The sequence below is a fragment of the Macaca mulatta genome, chromosome 2, assembly GCF_049350105.2.
Source record: "Macaca mulatta isolate MMU2019108-1 chromosome 2, T2T-MMU8v2.0, whole genome shotgun sequence".
NCBI classification, from domain to species: domain Eukaryota; kingdom Metazoa; phylum Chordata; class Mammalia; order Primates; family Cercopithecidae; genus Macaca; species Macaca mulatta.
The window spans coordinates 36,315,203-36,340,497 of record NC_133407.1 but is presented as its reverse complement, the minus strand read 5'-3'; the positions used below and the strand labels follow the sequence as shown (position 1 = coordinate 36,340,497).

General features: G+C 39.1%; 1 protein-coding gene across 3 annotated transcripts in view; it reads right to left on the bottom strand.

Annotated features, from left to right (window-relative positions):
• Positions 1-25,295, bottom strand: part of TMEM108 (transmembrane protein 108) — a 336,820-nt gene that overhangs the window by 124,399 nt on the left and 187,126 nt on the right.

Sequence of the window (25,295 nt, the reverse complement as noted above, 5' to 3'; positions counted from 1 at the left end):
ACAACTAGGCAGTATCTACTCCACTTAGTTTAGATACACTACTTAATTCTACCAGAGAGTTTCATCCCTTTTCATTTGCTCCTTTACTCAATAACAGCTCAAAGATGGGGAAGGAAGAGAGGCATATCTAAGTTTTTAATATTAGTCTAATTTGCCAACTGAAGATTTCAAATACCACCAAATAAATGACAAGTAGATTCACTGAATTTAGAGGGAGAAACACAATACTTCTTTAGGTTTTGTTTCAGGGGGATCAAGTTTTAAGAGGCAGTGAAATGAAGTCAGGGTCAACTATTCCAAATTTCTAGACAGAAGCAAAGCTTAAGCCATGCAACAATGTATTGCTTTTCTAAGGATTATTAATAATGCATTTGTAACTACTCAGAGACTGGCAATGAACTTTCAGAGACTGAATAAGAATGTAATCTGTCCATAGCAACATAGATAAATTACTTTGATAAATTCTTTATGAGGGTGCCTCATCTCCTGCAATTCTTGGATTGGTTACGAGTCTACAGTTAATCCTTCAATAACTCCCACAAGCACCTCATTACTCATAATACTGTGACATCCTGAGTTGTAAAAGAGGTGCTGTTATATAACACAGGAACTATGTAGCAGCCTCAGGTCATGAATATTAAGAGACAATTTCAAATGAGATAATATCAATAAAGACCTCCTGTCGTCTCTACCCAAGAAATAAACTAAAAGAAGGCAGTGTCCTTGCAGGCATTTTGACATCAGGGATGATAAGTGCAGGCAATGTTTCCTTTTCAGTTTCATGATTGTCATCCCTCTCACCAAGCCATGACTTTAGAACTATGTTCATGGGTAAGACTGACTCAGTAATTTTACTTTCCCATATTATAATTTTCTGACTTTTGCATTAAAGTTATAGTAATTTCATAAAGTGAGTTGTGGAGCACTTAACTGGCTAGTTTGGTCCGTTTACATTTACTGTGCTTACCGACATTTGGATTTATTTCTGCCTTGTCCTACTTATTCGGATTTCTCTATATCTATTTTCCCCTTCTTGATTGCCCTACTTTGGACTGAGTTTTTTCTTTCTTATTCTAATAGTTCTGTTTTACTGCTTTGGAAGTTATGAATTCTATATCTTTTAGTAGTTCCCTTGAAATTTTGCCATGCCTACTAAAACTTGACTATGTCTAAGTTAATTGATATATTTCCATCCTAACAATACAAGGAATTTATAAGACTTTGATTCTCTTCATCCTCTCCCAACGTAACTGCTGTTATTGTCTAGTATATTTATTCCGTGTTGTTTTTCATTAACCCCACATATTAGACATTATTATATGTTTCATACAGAAAATGTTTGCTTGGGTTGACTTCTATGTTTGCCAATTTCTTTACTAGCTATTCCTTCTTATCTTTAAGACCTTGTTTCTCAGAAGAAATGTTATTTTTCCCGAGGCATATCTTTTAGAAGTTCTGTAAATGATTGTCCATCTGTGAAAATCCTGTACTCTAAAAAATATCTGAAAATATCTTTATTTTACCCTCATGCTCTAATGATTATTTAACCAGATCTTTAATTCCAAGTTGCTGGTTGTTTTCTATCAGCATTTGAAAGATATTATTTCACTGTCTCCTTGATTCTGTGGTGGCTGTTGAGAAGTCAACCATCAGTTTAAATATTATTCCTTTATAAGGAACCTTTTCCTCTGGCTGCTTTTAGGATTATCTCTTTATTTGCAGTTTTTATAACCAGACATGCATGCAGTTCTTGTTGTTTGTTTGTTTATTTTTGAGAAGGAGATTCGCTCTGTCAGCCAGTGCAGTGGCTGGAGTGCAGTGGCACGATCTCGGCTCACTGCAAGCTCCGTCTTCTAGGTTCAAGTAATTCTCCTGCCTCAGGAGTAGCTGGGATGACAGGCGTGCACCACCATGCCCTGCTAATTTTTATATTTTTAGTAGAGACGGGGTTTCACCATGTTGGCCAGGCTGGTCTCGAACTCCTGACCTCAGGTGATCCATCCACCTCAGCCTCCCAAAGTGCTGGGATTACAGGCGTGAGCCACCACACCCAGTCCTTGGTATTTATTTTTGAGACTCACAGTATTCCCAGAATCTGAGTATGCCTAGCTTTCATACATTCTATGAAATATTCTAAACCATTATGTCTTCTTCTCCCCCATTGTCTCTATTCTCTCCTCCTTGAACCCCCACCTGTACTTATGTTAGGCCTTCTCATACTATCTTCCATGTCTCAGTTACCCTTTCTCATTTTTTTACTTTCTTATTTCTCCATAGTATATTCCAAGTAATTTCTTAAGCTCTGTGTTTTAGTACATTGATATTTTAAAAGAAGATGTTTAATCTGCTAGTTAAGCCATTCACTGAGTATTAAATTCCAATAATTACATGTTTTTAATTTTGTAAGTTGCAGCTGGTTCTTTTTTCAAGTTGAATAGTCTATCATCTCATAATCCTCCTCCCCTATTTCCATCTTTTGTTTCAGTATTTTTATATAGTGTAACAGACTGTCTCTTTCTAAAATGGATGCAACAATACTCTGGCTCCAAATGCCTTCTCAGAACCTTGCCAATCCTCATCAAGAAATGAAGTATATTCTTCCTTCCCTCAAGCCTGGCTAGGCTGTGTAATTTCCTTAATGAGTAAAATATTGTGGAAGTGATGCTGCATGACTCTGAAGGTAGGTTAGAAAAGATTATACGACTTCTGTCTGGTTCTCTCTGCACACACCCTGGAAATCAAGTACCATACTGTGAAGAAGTCAAGGCCACATGGAGAGGCCATTTGGGTGTGTGGTTGGTAATTCCAACTAAGGTCCCATTCACAGCCAGCATGAACCACCAGAAATATGAATGAATGAGCCTTCAGAGTATTGCAGCAGTTAGCTGTCAAGTCACTTCAGCCTTCAAGCCATCTAGCTGAGGACCCAGACAACACGGAACAGAGACAAATCATTATTCCTATATCCTAAGTTCCTGACCCACAGACTCCATGAGCATAATACATGGTTGTTTTATGCCATGAAGGTCTGGGGTAATTTGTTAAACATTAATAGATTACGAGAATATCAATTAATTCATATTCAGTATCTGATAATTCTAAGTTTTTGGCAATCTTAATCAATCAATCAATCATCAGTCTCTTTTTTTCTCCTCTCCCTTTTGCTGATTCTTGCTTATCATAGATTGTTTTCTTATATATTTGGTAACTTTTTATTGAGATCACATATTCGACTGATGTTAATATGCAAGTATCTTGAGGCACCTGGGTTGAGAACTTTTTCCTACCAAGAGAATTTCCACTTGTTTTAGATGGGTCCCAGAAGGTGTTACCAACTGGAACTATTTTTATTTACATGGCCTCTTATTCATATTGCATATTTAATAGGAATCAAAACCTAAACCACAAGAGGGCAGGCCTATGGTTTCCAATTCTCAAGGGAAGCCTTTGTTGTTACTATTTTTTTCTCCACTAAGAGCCACTACTGACCAATAGGTTTGTTCATTGGCTGCCTTTGTTGTAGATGAAATTTTCCTAGGTACATTCATTCAACCTACAAACATTTATTTAATAATTTTATTTATTTTGTTAGAGATGAGATCTTGCTATGTTGCCCAAGTTGGTCTTGAACTCCTGGCCTCAAGTGATCCATCTGCCTTAGCCTCCTAAAGCACAGGGATTGCAGGTGTGACCCACTGTGCCTGGCTTGAATACTTTTTAATGTTCTTTTATAGGAATATGACATATGTTCGTTTATATGACATATTTAGGAACCCCAGTAGTGCTGCATCCAGGTTGACAATTTAGCTTTTAAAATTATCTAATTAGTTACCTCCCAAATTTATTGGAATTATTCTGAAGCTATGTGAGATCAGGCATGTTATCTTTTTCCTTTTATTTTCTTTAAAATTCATAATGACTACAACAGTGCAATATGCCCAAGAGATGCTCAGAACACATTTTTTAAGATGGCTGTCAGCCAATCAAGGGAAACCTGGTAAACAATGAAAACAGGTAAAATTAAATTAACCACTGGCAACACGAAATCTTCCCACAGATTTAGAATTCAAAAACCCTATCAGAAAGGGTGGTATGTGTTTCCATTTTCTGTACAAATCTAATAATACCTAAAGAGTTAAAGAATTTGATAAATTCAGTAAGCAGTAATAACTGGGATGGACTAACTTGAAAAGACCACATACTGTCGTAATTTATGTTTCTTCTTTGGCCTTTGGTGGGCTTTTCCCATGTTACATGACTCCAGTGTGCAGATCTGATGACATTCTGGGCTAATTTTTGTTGTTGTTTTTTCAGGGAAAAAACATACATCCATTTAAAAATTCTAGAATCAGAGACTAGGAAAAGTCAAAACAACCTTTTAGATCACTTGATGTACTTTGTACAGGTGGGTAAACTGAGACTCCTTATAAATGGGTAAACTGAGGTTCAGAAAGGTGAAATGATCAAGTTGGTAGGAGAGCCAGTATTAGAATCTATCTTTTCTGAATCTCAAACAAATGTTTCTGCCACCAAACCACTCTTCTTGTCTTGTATGATATTTCTTGAGTAAAACAACAACTGTAATAGGTTTCTCTGTATAGTCAACCCTTGGTATACTTGAGGGATTGGTCCCAGGACCCTTGAAGAAAACAAAATCCACAGATGCTCAAGTTCCTTGTAATAAAATGCCATAGTATTTGCATGTAACCTACACACATCCTCTTGCATACTTTAAAAAGTTTCTTGATTACTTATAACACCTAATATAGTTGGCCTTCTGTACCCAGAAGGGATTGGTTCCAGGATCCCCTCTGGATATCAAAGTTTATGAATGCTCAGGTCTTTTATTATAAAATTGGGTAGTACAGTCAGCCCTACATATCCACAGATTCCACATCTGCACATTCAACCAACTGCGATGGAAAATACATATGGTGTTTTATGTTTCTTTGAACACTGTATGCAGGAATGGAGATCACCTAGTCTAAGCCTCCCACTTTACAGATAAGTGATCAGAGGTTCAGAGGTTCAGAAAAGTCTCCAGATCTATTCATTTAGTTCTCAAAATGTCATAACTCCTTGACCCCTTCATCTATTCTTTTTTGTTTCTCTACTTTTCATTATACTCTCAACTCTCCTCCTCTTGATTTTTGTTTCCTCTTCTCTATAGAAACATGAAATACCTGCTTAAGAAACAACTTTCTTACATACTGTTTTAAGAAATGCTGATCAGAACTTGAATTAGCAAAACCTAAAGAGCAAGTTATCAGTTAGATTCCAATGTGAATGTATAGTTGCAGCCTCATTAATTGTGATTAAAATGCTATTGTTTCCCTAATTACTCCATTGCTAAAATTTTCATTCAGATTCTCTACATATTAGCCACACAACACCTGGAGGATGCAATTTATACAGCTTACAATGTGAATGGTGCCCCCACAATTGTGCAGTAAACAACCTGAATAACCTTAGGTGGAAGTCCTGTTTTCATTCATCTCACATACCCAGAATTTTTCAGTTATTTTAATACTATCATAGCAGAGAGTTGAAATGAATCATGTTTTTCTTTCTCTTTCAGTCTTTTCAATCTGTGAATAGCAATATTTACTCTCATGAGTCTATCAAAACTTGAAATTAAGGTGGTTCTAGTCAGTCATTCATTATTTCAAGGGCACCCACATCAACAGATATATCGATAGTGACAGTAACAACAGAATTCCATAAGAGAAAACTATTAATAACACAATGCTGTAGGCATTTCATAGCAACAGTGATTAGAATTAGTTATGTCTGAAAAATATGCCTATTACCTTTATTTTACTACATACTATAGGCTGTCAGAAAAATCTAATGCTTGTCAGTCTGTCTTATTTCATTAGTTTTCTTTGCACCTAGAGTTTTAAGTTTAGAGCTAAGAACAGAAATGACTAGCTGACTATCCAAGATTCACGTTTCCGTCCCACAGTGTAGATTTGTTCTTGGGAAGTGGCTGCCCAAATCTAGATAACATTTCCTAGCCCTCTTGCATCTAGATAGGACCATGTGACTAGACAGTAGGATAGGAGCAAAAATTTATACGTATCACTTCTAGTCAGAGGAGGATACCTATCCAATATCTATTCCCCTCCCATGATAATCTTGAAGGCCGGCACTGAAGATAATGGGATTCTAAGTGGGAGAAGCTTGGGTCCCTGATTACATCTTGGAGGAAGCCCAGACAACCAGAAATGTTTGTTTTGAAATGTCCTATGAGTGGGAAACAAACTTTTCTTATGTTACGTCATAGCAATCTTTGAGTTGTTACAGCAGATGGCCTATACTGACGAAAACAATAAATATCTGTTGGTTGGCTGTATGAAACTCTTTAGACACCTTATCTTAGTATATTATAACCTCTGCAGTGTCTTGTATAGTAAGTGCTTAATAAATGTCCACAAAAATTTGCTTTGGAGAAGGATAATCTTTTAAAGCCATCCTTCTTGAGAGTTTAAAATTTTGTTTGTTTTATTTGACTTTTAAGGGATATACCCAGGATATAGCACAGTACTTGCACATATAGCAGACATTGAAATATTTGTTGAATAAATGAAACTAAAGCTTATCTTTGTCTATCAATCTCATTCCATGTCCCTTTGGGTTACAGAATGGCTGATCATGGACTGACTGAGATCCTAGGAAAGTTCACTAGCCCAGACTACCCAGCAAAGCTATATGAGTCAAAGACTAGACCTCAAATCAAGTGAAACAAACAAGCAAGCAAACAAAATTCAAGAGATTCTTGTCTTGGTAATATGTTATACAATTTTAAGGCAAGTAGCTCAACACCAAAGAATTCTGCTTTAAGAGATTAGAGAGAAAGAGAAAGAAAAAATGGGAGGCAAAGTAAATTTAGAGTTGAAAGGATGGATAAATTAAAAAAAAAACACACCCTCACCCCTATGGTTAGGGATCATAGTTATGTTGTAAATTATTATATTTGCTACTCAGTATTATTTCCATACCAGAACAGAAATCCCCCAAAATCATATAGTAGCCTGAAAAACACAATTGTTGAGCATTTCATGATTTGCAAATATAGCACAAAATCCTATGGAAAAGCTACTGAGGCTACTTCTGCTAACTGTACAAGTGGACTTGCTAACATCAAGAATAGAGTTGACCCTTGAACAATGCAGGAATTAGGGGTGCAAACCCCCTGCACAGTTGAAAATCCACAAAAAACTTTTGACTCCCCCCAAAATTAACTACTAATAGCCTACTGTTGACCAGAAACCTTACTAACAAAAGTTATTAGCACATATTTTGTATGTTATATATACTGTATTCTTACAATAAAGTAAGCTAGAGAAAAGAAAATGTTATTAAGAAAATCATAAGAAAGAAGGAATATATTTACTATTCACAAAGTGGAAGTGGGTGATCATAAAGGTCTTGATCCTTGTTGTCTTCACATTGGCTTCACGTAGGCTGAGGTAGAGGGGAGGAGGAGGGGTTGGTCTTGTTGTCTTAGGGGTGGCAGAGATGGAAGAAAATTCACATATAAGCGGACCCACATTGTTCAAGGGCCAACTGTATAATGCATGAGAAGTCTATCTCCTAGCATAGTCCTATCTAGAACTAAGCCAGAGTCCTATATTTCTAGATCATTTGATGTTACTCTACTGACACCTCAAGAGCATAATTGTTTGAAGTTTAAAAAGTACACATAACTACTCTGGAGGCTAAGTTGTGAGGATTGCTTGAGCCTAGAAGTTCAAGGCCAGCCTGTGCAACATAGTGAGACCCTGTCTCTTAAAAAAATTACAAACACATAATGATTTTCATAAACTGAAATTTCCTTTTCTTATTAAAAATGTTTCTATTGTATGCATGATAATCACTTAAATTACCATATTACTCAAATAATGTAAAAGCTCTTTATTCCTTAATGTAGTGAAAATTTATTCACCACAAAAGTTAATTTAAAATTATGGTGCTTTATATGTTCACCTCAGCACTATTCACCATAGCAGAGACATGGAATCAACCTAGGTGGCCCATCAACAGTGTACTGGATAAAGAAAATGTGGTACATCTACACCATGGAATACTACGCAGCCATGAAAAAGAATAAAACCATGTCCTTTGCAGCAACATGGATGGAGCTAGAGGCCATTATACTAAGTGGATGAATGTAGAAACAGAAAACTAAATGCCACATGTTCTCACTTATAAGTGGGAGCTAAGTATTGGGTACTCACGTACATAAAGATGGCAACAATAGACACTGGAGACTACTGGAAGGCGGAGGGAAGGAGGGGCAGTAAAACATCAGTTTACATCCCTCATGCTCAGAGTGTTCCCTACCCTAGTTTTTTCCCCTCAACCCCTTCATAGCTTTTCTATAATTAACCACAGTGTGACAGAAATAGTTTAAGGGCTAACATTCTCTGCCCTTCACTGCACTGATGCAGCCCGATAGTTTTCTGTACTTATTTATTTCCTCAGTTCCATTTCACCCTCTGAAACACAGTGGGGCTGGCTGTCCCATTACTGTCTCTTCCTCCTATCATATCAGCTTGAATGAGGAGGCTTAAGTTCCATAACTAAGAGTATCAGACTTAAATTGTGAATATTTCATTTGGCACTGTGAAGGGGATGTCATGATTATACATGCTTCCTTTGTGGCCCTTCCTACCTCTACCCTCCCAGGCCCAGCTGGTACCTAGAATAAACTGGATGAGGAGGAGGCCCACCAGCACCCTGAAATACCTCTTTCATCATCTGGTACCTCCCTTAGTGACCATGCAAAGGTAGCAGCTTTTAATCAGCAGCAGGAGTGAGTGCAGCATTCTCTGAGGGTTAGATGAAGATTAATTTAATTCAAGAAACAATTAAGCGGATGTATATTAGGAGCCAGATTTCTTTCCCCATCTTTTTTCACAGTTGCTATAATAATCTAAGACTTCTAAAAATATAGCCATAAGGATGGCACAACCAGAGCCTGCTAACCAAAAAATAATGAGGCTAAATGAGCTACAGATTCCTCAGCTTATAAAAGGAATAACCCACTGCCACAATGGGTTGCAACATTTCTTTTCCTAAATATTACCCAGCCAATATCTGATTTGAGAGCCAATACCTCTATCCTGCTACTGTTTGTTTTATTTCTTTAAACAGACCCAGGGGAGAAACAAAAAGACCAACCACTAAAGCTGCTAAAACAAGATAAGGCATACTGCAAGGGAAAGGCTGGAGCAGTTCACTGGCTGAAGTTGTAAAAACTCCATCAAGAGACACACAATCAGATGGCACAACCGTCTTCAGTGGGCCGCAGTTTTCCAAGTACAAGGGCGGTGCCTACATGAAACATGGAAAGCTGTGGGATTCTGGAAAATATACTGGACTTGGAGTAAGACAACCTCAGTCCATGTTCCTAGTTCTAGGATTTTAGGCATAACACTTGGCTTTTGGGAGATTGCATTTTCTTTATAGTAACATGGTATTAAAATAATGACTATCAACAGGCTTGTCAGAATGAGTCAACGGCTTATTGGATGGGAAAACACTATAAAATACAAAAGGCTTGTTATCGTCAGTCTCTTTTGGTTGTTATATTGGTTAAGGGGACTAATTGTTGCCTCTCTCCAAGTTCAGAACTAATTCAAACATACATAGAGGAGTCAGAGGTGGACCAAACATTATCTTTATTACTAGTTAAGTTGGACTTAAGAACATGGCTTGACTTATAGCTTCCTACCATATCCTGTAACACAATATTTTTTCATATTCTGCCCTTTCTCCTTGATTATACTATAAGCTTTTGGAGAGAAGAAATTATGTTTTATATCTCTCTGCATCCCTAGAGTTTTTCACAGAGCCATACCCCAGCAGGTGTGCTATCTGATAAAGGAGACCAAATTTGTACCACAGTTTTCTGCGTGACGCCTTTTTCTCCACTGGCCTGGGAGCTCTTGGAGGGCAGGGTTCGTGTCTTTTCATTCCCAGTGCTTAGCATGATACCTAGCACGCAGTAGATTCTTTATAAAAGTGTGTTGAAAGATCATGAAAACAGAAGGGTACCAAATGATCTGGTGCCACCCAGGGGTTGCAGAGAGGGATTTATTTATTTTTTATTTTATTTTTTAAGGACAAAGTTTATTATGAATAACAGTGAATATAAATACAGATTGCAAATAGTCCTTTCGGTGATTTCAAAATTTTTTGGTTGGCCTCTGAGACAGGTGGCATCTTAATGGAAGAGGGGAAGCTCCCCATGTGGGAAGGCTCAGGAGTGGGGTCTATCCTATTTCCCTAACACTCAGGACACTAGGGAGCCTTGCAGTTCACTTGTATCCAAGTAAACTGAGGGGATTTGCTTATTCTGTTATTTACTTTGAAATGTTAGCTCCTAAAACATAGGCAGGTAGAAAAAGATGTCTGAAATAAACACTGGATTGAAGGCAATGCTAATAATGGAAGCACAAGTGAACAACAAGCAAAAGGCAGGCTGACACTTCTATTATTCTTGATATAAACTTTTCTTCAACGATGTTATAAAGTAAAAAACAATGATGGACTAAGCAGAGAGGGATTTAAAGGAGGGCTGTCTTCGAAGGATCCCATTCTTGACAGTTTGTTCTTTTGGAAAATAGCACTACCTGCAAATTATTGTGATTCAAGGTTTTATTTGAGACAGTTTTCCCCATGAGAAACTTCAGCTTCTGTTTACTTGTTAGGCACCCTGGCTATCTGGGCATCTGAGCCCTGGACATCTTAATTGGAGTTGGTCTGCTAATGTCCATAGCAGAGAGGAACTGTCACTTGGTAATTAACTTAGAGCCATGACAGAAACCTGTGACATCTGATGTTTCAGAATATAACAACCCTTGTTCTTCTCCCAAGAGATGTATACACCATGAAACAATTTCCTTTGGAGTTGCTGGTAGAATCTGCTGACATAATATCTAGGATGAGGTGGCATGCAGAGGTCTCTGTAAGGGATGAGGACCTCAAAACACTCTTGTGAAGTGTGCTGCTCCTCAGTTCAGGGCCTTGCAGAGGATCTGAGATAGCAAACCTTCCTGTACAGATAAACTCTCGGTTCCTCAGTGGGGTGAATGCATGAGATATGGCTTACTCAGCTGCGGCCGCCTGGGCAGGGTTGTTGTGGAGTCAGGTCCTCTGCTTTATGTGATTCTCTCTGTGTTTTTTAAGCCCTGATCTGTGCCTCCAAGAGGTCTGCACCCGTGCACTGCATTTTGGACTACATGCTCTGCGGACGCCGTGAGAATCCCCTAACTGCTCTTTTCTAGGACAAATCAGAACAAAACAATTCAACTTTCAAGGTATTAAAAGGATTCACCAACTCCTCTCTCTTAACACAATGGCCAAAAAACTGCTGGGCTCAAAGCGCAGTCATGTATTCCTGGCATAAGGCCTGCCTGGGTGTTCTAACTCAATGGGTCCCACATGCCAGACTGTTTCCACAGAGCTGATACAGGACAGGAAGGGTTAAGGAACTTCAAAACTAATAGTTCGGTGCAACTGATATGGACCTGTGCAGTCACTGACCACATGTGGCACTGAGAACTTGACATGTTGCAAGTGTGACTGAGGAACTGAATTTTTAAAATTTATTTTTAACTAAATTTAAAAGGTGATAGCTAATTCAGTCACTAGAAACATTTTAAGTATGTAAATCTACTTTTCCAATTGTCAGTTTTAGGAAATCTAAATGCCAGCTATTTATGAAAAAAAATGCAGTGTCTAAATTGCAGATGTGCTGTAAATGCACATTACATAGGAGATTTAAAAGACCTGATCTGAAAAAAAAAGAAAGCAAAATATCTCACTAGATTTTTTTAATTGATTATATGTTGAAATAATGTTTTGAATATATTGGTTTAAATAAAAATATTATTTAAATTACTTTTGCCTATTTCTTTGCACTTTTTCTACTGTGGCTACTAGAAGATTTGAAATTACATATGTGCCTTGTGTTCTATGTCCATTGAACTGGGCCAACCTAGACCATAATTCTCATTCTCTCTAATGAAGTCTCACCCAACAATATGGACCACTCGAGAAACCTGCTCACTGTTCCTCTGTCCAGTTCATTCCACTTTAATGCCATGTTCTTCCATGGTCTTCCATGTGCCAGGCATTGTTCTAGGCTAAGAATACAGCATGTGGGGTCTTAACTGACTGTAGGCAATAAACAAAGAACCAAAAAAAAAAAAATTGTATAATTCCAAGTGCTGTGCAGAACTTAAACTAGGGAAAAGTAATGGAGAGACTGGGTGAAGTATTTATGCTGAGTGGTGAGGGGAACTGCTGTGGGGAGGTCCTGGGGCTGTAATCTGAACAGCAGGGAGCCACCCATGCCAGGCTGGGACAAACAACTGGTCAAAGGCCTTTGCAAATAAGTTTAAGTGCTTGAAGAAGGAAAAGAACATCAGTGTGACTGGAGTACTGCTGTGCAGAGGGATGTAGGAGAGGACATCCTAGCATGCGCACTGCACTGAGAATCTGGACTCATGCTTAAGCCTCTTCCCTCACATCAGCTAGGCTTGGATCCTGGGTAAGTCACTTCTCCACTCAGGATGGCCTCCATTTCCTCATGTGCTAAACACAGTGGCAATTACTAAAGGATCTTTCAGCTCTGAGAGCATAGACTTTCGTGACTCTTCTATATATTCTAAGGAATAAAAGTCCTGTCTTAGAAAATTAAAGAAAAAGGAAACAAACAGAAACACTGACCCTTTAAAGATTAGCAACTGCTTATCTGATGCCTACCTTTCTCTTCCTCTCCCTCTTCTTTAAGAAAATGAAACTTACATGACATCTAGCCAACCCACTCTCATACAGCATCAAAGGGTAAACTTCTCAATTCCCTGTTGTATACACAAGAATGTTTTCCTCCAAAATCTGGACCATCTTCCTCACAAATACAGTCAGATGTCCTGCACAGAGACTGCCCTCCTTTATAATTAGACTATAATTTCCATGCAAGTCGATATTTTCTAGTTTTCAGAACTTTATGTTTTCAAAGTATCCCTTGAACTTTGGGAAATTTGGATTGTTAGGCTAGCAATGATTCTGCCAAAAGTTTCATCTGTGGCAAAATAGTACCAAGGAGACCGTATCTATAAAAGCCACACCTCCAGGGGAAGAATAAAATACCTGGTCATATTCATTTATCATTATGATTTAATAATGCAAAAGAGAGGCCCACGGGACTATATCCAGGGGGAATTTCAATTACATCTCCAACCCCGGGGCATATTTCAAATCTTTAATAATCAGCCCTTCACCAGCCATCTCCAGCTCTTACGGGAAACCTCCATACTGGTTCTCAGAGAATGAGACTTAGGACAGGGGTTCATAGAGGTGAGGAGGAAGATGCAATAAGTTGTATTTGTAACATGATATATGGGAACAAGGAACAAGGTCCTAGCAATGGAAGGGAGATGAGGTTTTACTTTATGTTCAGAGAGATGGGAGGAATAGGGGAGCAAATGATGATGATGGTAGGAATAACATCGGCCCAACATTTATAGCAGTTTAAAATGCTTTGTGTATATTAAATGAATTAAACATGTTTACATGTAGGTCACTAATTTAAAATATTTAAGCAGAGCTTGGTACATCTTTAGTGCCCTTAACCAATGACTGAGAGGTCTGGGATCATAATACTCTGTCACCTGATGAGGACAAGTCCAAGGTGTGACCTATCATCTCACCAGAACTCTCAAGACAGACTGCAACAAAGTCAATCTCTGTGGAGTTTTGCTTGATACTCATCCTTGCTGGGCTTTCTTCCCTTTTCAGGCCCACTATCCTTTTCCCCTCTCAGTTATTCCTGGGAAACCTTCCTAATAAGTCACTCCACAGGACTCTTGGTCTCAGGGTTCGAGGTCTGCTTCTAGGGACCACCCAACTTACGACACTCATTTGAAAAAAGACATGAGGCTAGGCACAGTGCCTCATGCCTGTAATCACTTTGGGAGGCCGAGGCAGGCAGATCATGAGGTCAGGAGATCGAGACCATCCTGGCTAATACAGTGAAACCCCGTCTCTACTAAAAAAAATACAAATAATTAGCCGGGTGCGGTGGCGGGCGCCTGTAGTCCCAGTTACTCGGGAGGCTGAGGCAGGAGAATGGCATGAACCCGGGAGGTGGAGCTTGCAGTGAGCCAAGATTGCACCACTGCACTCCAGCCTGGGCAACAGAGCGACACTCCGTTCCCCTGCCTCCACCAAAAAAAAAAAAAAAAAAAAAAAAGACATGAATATTTCCCCAATCAGACCAATTTTAGTGTGAAATATGGGACATTTTTCCTTATGAAATGTCTATAGCTAGGTTATTTAAACGATAATTATATTTTATTTTTTAGCTCAATTATTTTACACTTAACTGTAGGTCAAAATAACAATAACATCAATTAAAGAATGTAACTATATTTGTCTGAGCCTCCTTTTCCTCCTTCAGGGATTCTCCTATGTCATAGTGAGAACTGGTTAGATGTGACCCCATATGTTTATACAAGCAAGCTGCCCAGCCACTCTCGCTTGCTTTTAAACAGCACTCTCTCAGGCTCAGGGGCTGTCCCCACCTCATAGTGACCCCCAGGCCAGCAACTGGAATCTGAACAATTACCATCCTTTCTCAAGTGGCCCACTCTAGAGCTTCCAACCCTTCCATCTCATTCATCTTCCACTGCTTCCAGGGATGCCCAGGCATGACCAGGTACTTGGGGTACAATATTGCTTCCCTGGGTGATTCTAGGACCCTTGTTTCTCTGCCTTTTGGGCAAAGTGGGCACATTGTAATTTCTTCATCTAACCAAGGAATTTCAAAGCAAACTGCTGCATTTTTTTTCCATCTCAGAGGGTTCTAGGGCTCTCTCCTGAGCTACTGTATAATTAGCTGACCTCAAGCTGCCAGCACAGAGCCTGGGCTCTGTTCTGTGGAGAAACAGTTGTGTGACTTTGAGAGAACAGTGTAAGATGTTACTGTTAACAGTAACACTGTTAACATCTTACACTGTTCTCTCAAAGCATTTACACTCAGTGTTAATTTGACTCACTGATCACAGGACAGGGGATTCTCATTCTTGCCTCTTCTCATCAAACACAGCACAGTCATGCATCTAGCACTAGCACTGGTTGGCAAGGGCAGGAAAGAGACCCTGTGCACCAGTGCAACATGTGAGCATGAGAATCATGTGTAGAGCAGTTCCTGCCCATCAGTGTGCATCTCACCTTATCTGAAGCTCACATGCCTATAGCACTTAGTCCCCGCACACCCTCCCTGGGAGTTTTAGACCAGCTCAACACACTGGTTTTTAAAACACTCTGCTCTCTATATACCTGCCAGTTGCAACCTTCTCTTGCTCTCACTTTATAGTTAAACTTCTCCAAAAAACAAGAGAGAGCAACCTTCTCTTGCTCTCACTTTATAGTTAAACTTCTCACTTTATAAACTCATGGTTCCATCTCCTCACCTTCTACTTACTTCTTGGCCTGTACCCTCTACTTACTGAGCACCTTTTCTGAACTCAGCACTATGCTAAGTGTGCCATATACTTATATTAATAACTCTATGAAGAATAGCATTATCACAGTGTAGATGATTGAATGGTGGGTTGAATAAGGACATATCCACATCTTAACCCTGAAACCTCTGAATGTAATCTTACTGGGAAAAATGGTCTTTGCAGATATAATTAAGCATCTTGGGATGAGCTTATGATAGATTATCCAAGTGTGCCTTAAATCCAATGACAGAGGAGAGATACATGGAAAATAGGAGAAGGCCATGTAAAACGGAGGCAGAGATTGGAGCCTTAGAGCCTTCAGAGAGAGTGTGCCCCCCTCCCTCCCTGCTGCCACACACACACCCTGATTTTGGACTTTTGGCCTCCAGAACTGTGAAAAAAAATTCTGCTATTTTAAGCCACAAAGTTTGTGGTAATTTGTTATAGAAGCCACAGGAGGCCGGGGGCAGTGGCTCACGCCTGTAATCCCAGCACTTTGAGAGGCTGTGGCAGGTGAATTACTGAAGGTCAGGAGTTTGAGACCAGCCTGGCCAACATGGTAAAACTCCATCTCTACTAAAAATACAAAATTAGCCGGGCGTGGTGGCGTGCGCCTGTAATCCCAGCTACTCGGGAGGCTGAGGCAGAAGAATTACTTGAACCTGGGAGACAGAGATTGCAGTGAGTCAAGATCGTGCCATTGCACTACAGCCTGGACAAAAAGAGCGAAATTCTGTCTAAAAAAAAAACAAAAAGCAAGCCACAGGAAACTAATACAAACACCCATTTTACAGACAGGGAAACTGATGAAGATGCTCTGGAGGAAATGAGCAATGAGGCTGCCCACAGCTCACAGCTGAGTGATATCCTGGTACAGTCAGAACAAAGGCAAATGATTCATCTTCAAGGAGCTACCAGGACGCTTGCAGCAGATAATTGATTCCCTTGAGGAGAAAGGCTGGAAAACTTCTGAGGGGAGGAGCAAAGACATGAGAAAGCTTGGTGATGCAAATGACCCAAAGGAAGGGAAGGGAAATGGATGACACAAGCTGGGAGAGGGAGCTAGGGAGATAAGAAAGAAGATGCTGCAAAGGCAATGTATCTTAGGTTTGGGGGGCTTTTGGGGTTTAGCTTAAAGAATCTCCAGTGTCCATCACATATATAAAGGCAATGATTAAATGTTTCAAAAATGTTTCAGAGATTTATTACAAAGACAATATGAAATTGCTGGGGGAAAAAAACCCCTGTTTTCATTTAAAAAATTCTGTTTGAATTTTCCTCCTTCAGAAGAATCTCCCAGAATTATATCAGATTTTAACAAAGAAGACAGTTCTCTGTTTGTTAAAAATAGCCCCAATTCATGAGGTTTATGTGTATTAATGAGCATTCTACTGAATTCAAATCTGGGTGAGGACATAAAGACTACCTTTCACATTTCTTTCTTTTTAAAATAAGATTTGCCAAACAAAAATAAGATTTGCTTACAATATTACAACAAAAGTAATGTTATTTAATGATAGTAATACAGCAACAACCCATGTTTGAAAGGCATTTTCAACACATGAAATGTTTTTATACCCTACCCATTTAACTCTTGCAACAATTCCCAAGGTAGACATTATACTGGTCATCTGTGCATTGTACTTGAGGACAATGAGGGAGCTCTGGGAGCTGAAGCATTCTGTGCAGTCATATAACTAGTAAAAGACAACATGAGAGCTTGAAATTCTACGCTTTCTCCCACCATATATTTTAGCAAAAATACTTTCCTATAGAAAATTGGATTTACTCATTAAGGGTTAACATTTGAATTTACATAAGTCAACAGCTCTACTAAGTATAAGCATAACTTCCCTCACCTACATTCTTCTGCCAACAGTGTAATGGAATGTACTCAAATTCATAAAATTGAATTTCTTTAAAATATTTATTCTTAGTCCCCATTGGCATTGTTTAAAATGAGAATGTCTTATTAAAGTTTTGTTTTATCTGCAGAAAAGAATTGTTGACTTGTGCAAATGTAAAATCACAACCTAAACCATAAAAAATATTAAATCAACATGACACTTTTAAGGACCTGGTATGCCTAAACTTCCTGGGTTAATATCACCTTGGAAAGAGTCACTTCCTCAAATTTTCTATGTGAATGACTTACTCTTCAGAAGTAAAGAGATCTATTCTCCCTAGAGAACATTTGGAAATCTTTTCACAATCAAGCTCCCCAAAAAACAGCCTCTAATTTTTGATTTGCAAAAGAATTACACAGCATAAGAAAAAAATAGTCTTACAAAATCAACTTCTAAAATCATACAGCTGCAATAAACAGTCAAGACCAACAGTTACTCAAAAGGTGTTTCCCTTTTGCTTTATAACCCTAGCCAGCCCATTCCTTGTGCCCTTCTCATTCTTAAAACAGAGTAAAAACTAACTTCCAGTACATCCTGAAGAATAATATGAGACTTCAAGTTTTAACGGAATTCTGCTAGTTGCTTCCCTGATACCTTCTCTCCATTCTCCTTCCTAACTGATCCTGGTTTTATTCCAGAACTAATTTCTCCATCATGTAGCCCAAGTGAGGTAGGGAAGCTAAAAGCGTCTCCTGCTCCTGGGTAGCCCTTCATAAGTCTACAACAGTGATTCTCAAAGTTCTGGACCAAAACTTCAGCATTACTAGAGACTTAGACATGTAATTCTTGGCCCAACCCCAGATCTACTGAATGAGAAACTCTGGGGGTGGGCCCAGTGGTCAGTGTTTAAATAAGCCCTTAAGGTGATTCTGTTGTGCACTAAAGTTTAAGAACCAGAGATCATAGCCAGTGATTCCAGCCCTGGTTGCCCATCAAAATCACTGGATGCCCCAGTCCCATGCCCAAAGATTCTGATTTAATTGCTCTGGGATGGGGTCTGGGAAAGGGGATTTGTTAAAAAGTTCCCCAGGTGATTCTAGTGTACAGTCAGATTTGGGAAACACTGATCAAAGCCAATCAAACTAATCTAGTCTAAAATACTGAATTTTAGTGTCAATGAAGTGGATGCCCTCCAGTATCCATGAGGCCAACTGATGACCAGAAGTGTCATTACTGTTACTGCAGCCACTGCTGGTAGCACAAGGGGACTGTAGGCTGATGAACTGGTCTATGCCACTAAATGAACCATGCTGTTTTATTTCCTCAAGAGCAATGAGTCTTCGACAGCTCAGGAATGATGAATTTGTAAGGGGTGGAGGACACAAAGCCCAGCAGCTATTTAGCAGTGGTATGTTTTGGACGGAAAAGGATGAAAATAATTTGTGGTATGCCAGGACTTCAACTCAAGCAGTCTTAATCACTGTCCATGAAGGTTGTGACCAAACAGTGTAAAACACAAGGGAAGATAACTTCACTGGGAAAGGTGGAGGAGGAAATGAAGACCTCATAAAGAATGGTGAAGTTCCATTCATCTCCTCAGACTAGGGAAATGACTCTTATGTATACAGAATGGCAATATCTGTATGATTGCCTGTAACATCTAAAAGGTCATATATTTTTGGAGTCAAAATTTGTTTGGACCTAAATACTATGTCATTTATAATTCATATAAACTTTCCTTCCTTAATTGTAGGAAAAATTTCCTCTCATTTATCAGGAGAAACAAGCCATGAAGACAAAATACATGAGCCAACTTCAGCTAGAGATGGCCCAGCTCCTTGAATCTCTCTCTAGTTTCTGAAGGGAAATGCTTTTGTTCCATGAGGCCCACCTAGGGTGAGAGCTAGAACTACAGATGGGTTTGCTGAGACCTGATACTAAAGGAGAATTTAGTCGCAGAGGCTCAGAAAGTACATTTCTCAGCCACAATCCAACTTAATAATTCTGTATTTTATCTATACATGTGTTTCCATATTGTGAGGTGTAATTGATAGTGTGTGATTGTTTAAGCAACATTTTGTCTTTTTTAGTGGTTCATAAAATAACAGTGGATCTTACAACTAATAGCATCTTAGATTTGATGAATTATGCTAATTAAATCAAACATTTATGACTTCCATTATGAATCAAGCTCCCGATTAGACTGGAAACAAAGGAATAGATGATGAAATAGAATTCCCACGCCTAAGAAGCTAGATGAAAAGAAAAAAAACACAGGTATAATCAGAGCTACATATTTTGTGGTGGACAGAGTATGTGTTATGATGGCTGGAGCACACTGCGGTTGTCTATTGGGTAGAATTGTGTGGTGTATGTGTGTGAGTGAGGGAGGAGGATATAAAAGGGAGAAGGGATAAGAGATGAGGCTGGAAAGGTAGTCTGGGACCAGACTATTAATGACTCTGACACTAACCTAAGGAATTTAGGATTTATCCTTTAGGTCAGAGGTTCTCAAACATTTTGGTCTCATGACCCCTTCATACTCTTAAAATCTATTGAGGACTCCCCAAAGAGCTTTTCAAAATATGGGTTATATCTATTGATATTTACTATATTAAAAGTTAAAGCTGTAAAACAAAAATTATTAACTCATAACAAACTCATTACTCTTAACAAATAGCATTTTTAATGAAAAAACATTTTCTAACACAAAAAATTAGAAGGATGGCATTGTTTTACAATTTTGTAAATCTCTTCAGTGTCTGGCTTATGAAAGACAGCTGGTTCTCTTATCAGCTTCTGCACTCAATCTGTTGCGATATGTTATTTTGGTTGAAGTACAGTATATGGAAAAAAATCTGGCTTTATAAATATGTATAGTTGGAAAAAGAAGGGCCTCACAGACTTCCTGTAAAGGCCTCAGCGGTCCCCAGGGATTCTTGGACTACATTATGAGAACTGCTGCTTTTGGTAATGCAAAGCCATGGAAAGATGATCAGATGACAAGCAGCTAATTTGGCAGTAATGTGAAGAGGAATTAGAAGGAGAAGACCTGAGAATAGGACAATAAGCAGAGGACTATTAAAATGGTCCAGGAAAGAACATAGGAAGCTGTTCTCTAAAGCTGAGACAATAGGGATGCAGAGACATGAATGGAGTCATGTGTTAAGTTCAACAGGAGCTAGTATCGCTAGTATACAAATGCATCCAGGGTAGGGTGGGAGGCAAGTCAAGGATGGCTTCATGTATTTGGGGTTGCAAAATCTGGTTGGATGGTGATGATACAAAAGGTGTAGATACAGCATAAGAAGATCATTCCTGGTGTAAGCTGGACGAAAAAAAAAGAGAGAAAAAAAGAGAAGCAGCAGCAGCAGAAGAAGAAGAAGAGGAAGAGGAGGAGGAGGAGGAGGAATAAGAGGAGGAGGAGGAAGAGGAGGAGGAAGAGGAGAAGGAGGAGGAGGAGAAGGAGGAGGAGAAGGAGGAGAAGGAGGAGAAGGAGAAAGAAGAAAGAAAGAAGAAAGAAGAAAGAAGGAAGAAGGAAGAAGGAAGAAGGAAGAAGAAGAAGAAGAAGAAGAAGAAATAATAATGAGCCAGCAAGGGAAACATGCAGATTCCTGACCCATGACTCTGGGAGATACAGACAAATATGCAGATCCTGGGAAGCTTACCTCTTTAAATTAGTGTACTCAATGCTGTTTAAAACAATACCAAGTCTTTTCAAAACACATCTTTAGAGCTAAGGACAGGGAGTTCCTTAACTCTCCTTAACCAGTAAGCACATCTTGGTATTACTTAGTTTAGTCAAATTGCTTTCCATCTTAATGGAATACATGAGAACTTCAGATCACAGACCACAGGAGGACATCTGAGATGAGAAGGTAGCATGTTGGGGGCTTTGTGTCTAATATGGGACAAAAATAAGCATGGAAGAAGAAAAAGAGAGGGAAATGTCAATCTCTTGAAGAAGATATAATTATGTGGATACTTCTAGTTTAAGAAGTAACTGGAAGAAAGAATAGTCACTGGGTAGCTGGTAGGCAAGAAGGAATGGTTAGAGCTGAAAAGGCACCAAAGAGAGTTCCCTCACTTTAAAGTGTTTTCAAGGGTTCTGCTCAGTTCCAGAGATCACATGAGAAGAAGATCATCCCATCAGAAAATAGGTTTCAAGTGGAAAGGAACTACCAAGTAGCTTCTCATTAGGCCCAGAAAAATCCACAGACAGGAAATATGGATTTTTGTGTGTGTGTGTGTGTATACATATATATAATTCAAATCTGAGACTGAGACATGATCTCCATGCCCCAGGTAAAGATGGCAGAAAAGGGGGTGTATTTTCCTTCAAATTCTATAGGGTAAGGGTCCAAATCCACACCAGCAGTTCTTTTTTTTCCTTTTTCTCCTCCTTTTCCTAAGATAGGGACCTACAGACAGTTCTCTAAGTTGAACAAAAATTACTTTGAGTGATTTGACACAGACCAGTAGATGCAAAGGGTGCATGAACGAGCGAGCAGGGTGTACTAGAGTAACAATACAGAGCATGATTTAAGAAATTCAAATGTCTGGAGGTACAGCAAACACTGAAGTTACAAAACATAATCACTGCTTAATTTTACATATTTAAACCACTCTGATTTGAATAGACATTTATATGTAAAAACATCATATTGTCATAAAATAATAATTGCCTTAGTCTTCTTAACAAAGTAGCACAACAATTTTCCAGTACACAGTACCCAAGCAAACACACATCTGCTAAATCAAGACTCAGATTCAGACCCTCCTCAGCAGTGGCATGGTCTTAAGGGGTTGTGATGATGCTCTTTACCTTCCATTATTAAAAACTTTTTCAAAAAATTGTGATGTCGCTTGGCAAAAGCAGCCTTGATCATGTCAATTCCTTTCTCTGTAGAATATGGTCAATAATAATGCCCCACTTGCCTTATAAGGTTGTTGTGAGGACCAAATTATGGGAAAATGCTTTGCGAACCAGAAGGTTCCACACAAATGTTAGTTACAGTAGAGCTCCTGGTTAGGTTATCCTTATGTTTTCCAGGCAGGAAGGCAGTAAGAAAGCCGGCATTTATGTAGGACTTCTATATGGTATGTCATCTCACTCAATACCATCTCAGGTAGTGAGTGATCACATCCCATTTTACATCTAGAGCTCACTGAGGCTTAAGTAACTTACCTAAGGTAAGTCACCTAGAAAGTGGTAAAACTAGGATTTGAACCTGTCTGCTGTCTCAAAAACCCAGGTATTCTTAGCACGAGCTTTAACACCTAATTGATTACTTAGGTCTTGGAAAGAAAAATGAATGAGAGTATCTGGTTTTTTATAACCATAAAGACTCTTATCACCACCCTTATACTCAAGCTTTCCGCTGTTCCAATATATCATATAAAATGTGTTAAACCTTCTGAAAGGGCTAAAGCCAGTGGGATGAAACACTCAGTACTGCATTGTGGAGTAGAGCTCAGGTAATAAAAACAAAGGCAGAGATAGTCAGTTGTAACAAAAGTAAACCATTAAAACCTCAATAGCATTGCCTGCCAAAGACTGCATTCCTTAGCCCCAACTGGGCACATGCAAGCCTCAATGACTATCAATTATGATTCAGTGATCTAAAGAGCATCTTTTTATTTTGGTCTTACTGTCTTAGTCTGTTTAGTGTTGCTATAAAGAAATACCTGAGGCTCTGTAATTCATAAAGAAAAGAGGTTGATTTGGCTCACGGTTCTGCAGGCTAAACAAGAAGCACGGCACCAGCATCTGCATCTCATGAGGGCCTTAAGCTGCTTCCACTGGTGGTGGAAGGTAAAGGGGAGCCAGCATGTGCAGAGATCACATGGTGAGAGAGTGGATGCAAGGTAGAGGGAGGTGCCAGATTCTTTTAAACAACCAGTTCTTGGGGCATCTCTCAAGGTAACAAAAGAGCTAGAACTTGCTCACTTCCCTTCTCCTGGAGAGGGCACTAATCTATTAATGAAAGATCAACCTCCATGACCCAAACACCTCTCATTTATCCCCACCTCCAAAACGGGATAAAATTTCAACATTAGACTTGGAGGGATCAAATATCCAAACCCCAGCACTCATCTAATATCACTCGCAAGATGCAAACTTCACTGCTTATGGGCTTGAACTGTCCCTATCTTAGCTATAAGGGCAGCAGAGGGACCACACTGCTGGTTTTTCCTGTGTGTGGTAGGGCATCAGGGCAGAAAGAAAAGGGCACATATGCAGGGGTCAGAGAGATATGGCTGTGAACTGAACTCACTGGGCACCCTGGGCCAGTCCTTGCTTATCCATCTGTAATGCTTCTTCATCTTGAAGCATTTTCCTCTGGAATAATTGAGGAGATTTAGGTAAACTGTCAGCAAATCCTTGTGAACACAGTAGGCACTCAGTAGGGTATAGCTTCTATATTAATGACTTATGAATTGGCTAATGTCCACTAGTAAGTGTTTTTGTTTTTTTAAACAAATAGATATTCTCTGTAATAGACTAAAGATAACTGCTACGAACTGTTACTCCTCTTTTCTTTGAAAAGTGAAGCCTAATTTCTCTTCCCCTGAGTTACTGTTGGTCTTACTTCCTCAGATAGTACAATGTGGCATGAGTATTATTCTGGGACTTCCAAGGCTAATTCATAATAAGTCTTCTAAGCCTTGCCCAAGTCTCATACTGGTAGCTGCCATATAAGAAATCTGATGACTCTGAAGCCACCATGTTGTGGGGGAGCCCAAACTTTCCATGTGAGAAGGCCTCAGGGAGCCCTCGGCCGTTGGAGTCATTCCAGCCTAGGTCCCAAACACTCTGCAGTGGAGGCATAGATTCTGCTAAGTCCTGCTCAAATTACAGACTTATGAGCGAAATAAATAACTGTTATTGCTTTAAGCCACAAGGTTTTAGACTAGTTTGTTATGTAACAATGAAAAACCAGAATACTCAATCATGATTTTTTAATCCAAATTAAAAATATATTTTCATATATTTTTATCATGAGTTATATAAAATATATGAGTTATATAAAATAACATATTGTGTGTTGATGCTAGTTCTCAAGTCTATTTTAGACACAGACTAAATGTCTTAAAAACATTTTATTTGTGGACAATGTTAACATACACATAACTTAATAACTGGCTGACCAGTGACAAATACGATCTATTGTGTGTATATGCATGTCAGTAATCAGGGTGGTTTAGTGAGGGCCACTGTCTACCCTCCTAACCAGCAGGAAACTACATATTCTGGACTGTCTGCATTTCCCAGCAAGCTTTGCAAACAGCAAGGTGTGAAGACACAGTTGTTTTCTATAGTTAGCCAGATGATGTTTGAACCCCCTTCAGCATTCAGAGTTGCTCAGTATAGGAGGATGGACCTCATCATAGGATAAGTCTTATCTCTCTGGACTGCAGGGTAATTTACTGATGCCTTTCAAATAACATACGACCCTAAAATGTTACACAAACTTTGGGGCATAGAGTCGGCATGGGTGAACTCAGCAAACATTTTGCTGTTCCAAAATCTACTCTGTTGTTCTTTATTTCCCATTTTTCTGGCTACAAAGCCTTCCTCCCCTTCTCTGAGGGGTATGTGTGCATGTGTGTTTGTAAAATCCTATTTATCCTTCATATGTCTACTCTCTCATCAAGGCAGAGTTAATCATTCCTTGATGACATTGCTTCTTCAATCTTTAAAGCCTATTCTTTAGCAAACAAGCTTATCATTTTTTAAAAAAGCAACAAACTGACAGTCCCATAGAACACATGGAAAAGGAACATGAGAAAGTCCCTATAACTCTTGGCGACTTTCCACCAGGCTGAAACAGGCTGACGTGATATGTGTTTTAGGGATTAGAATTCAGCAGAAGAAATGAGTCAATTAAAACACCCGGCCAGAATGCTGTCTGTAGATAAAGTG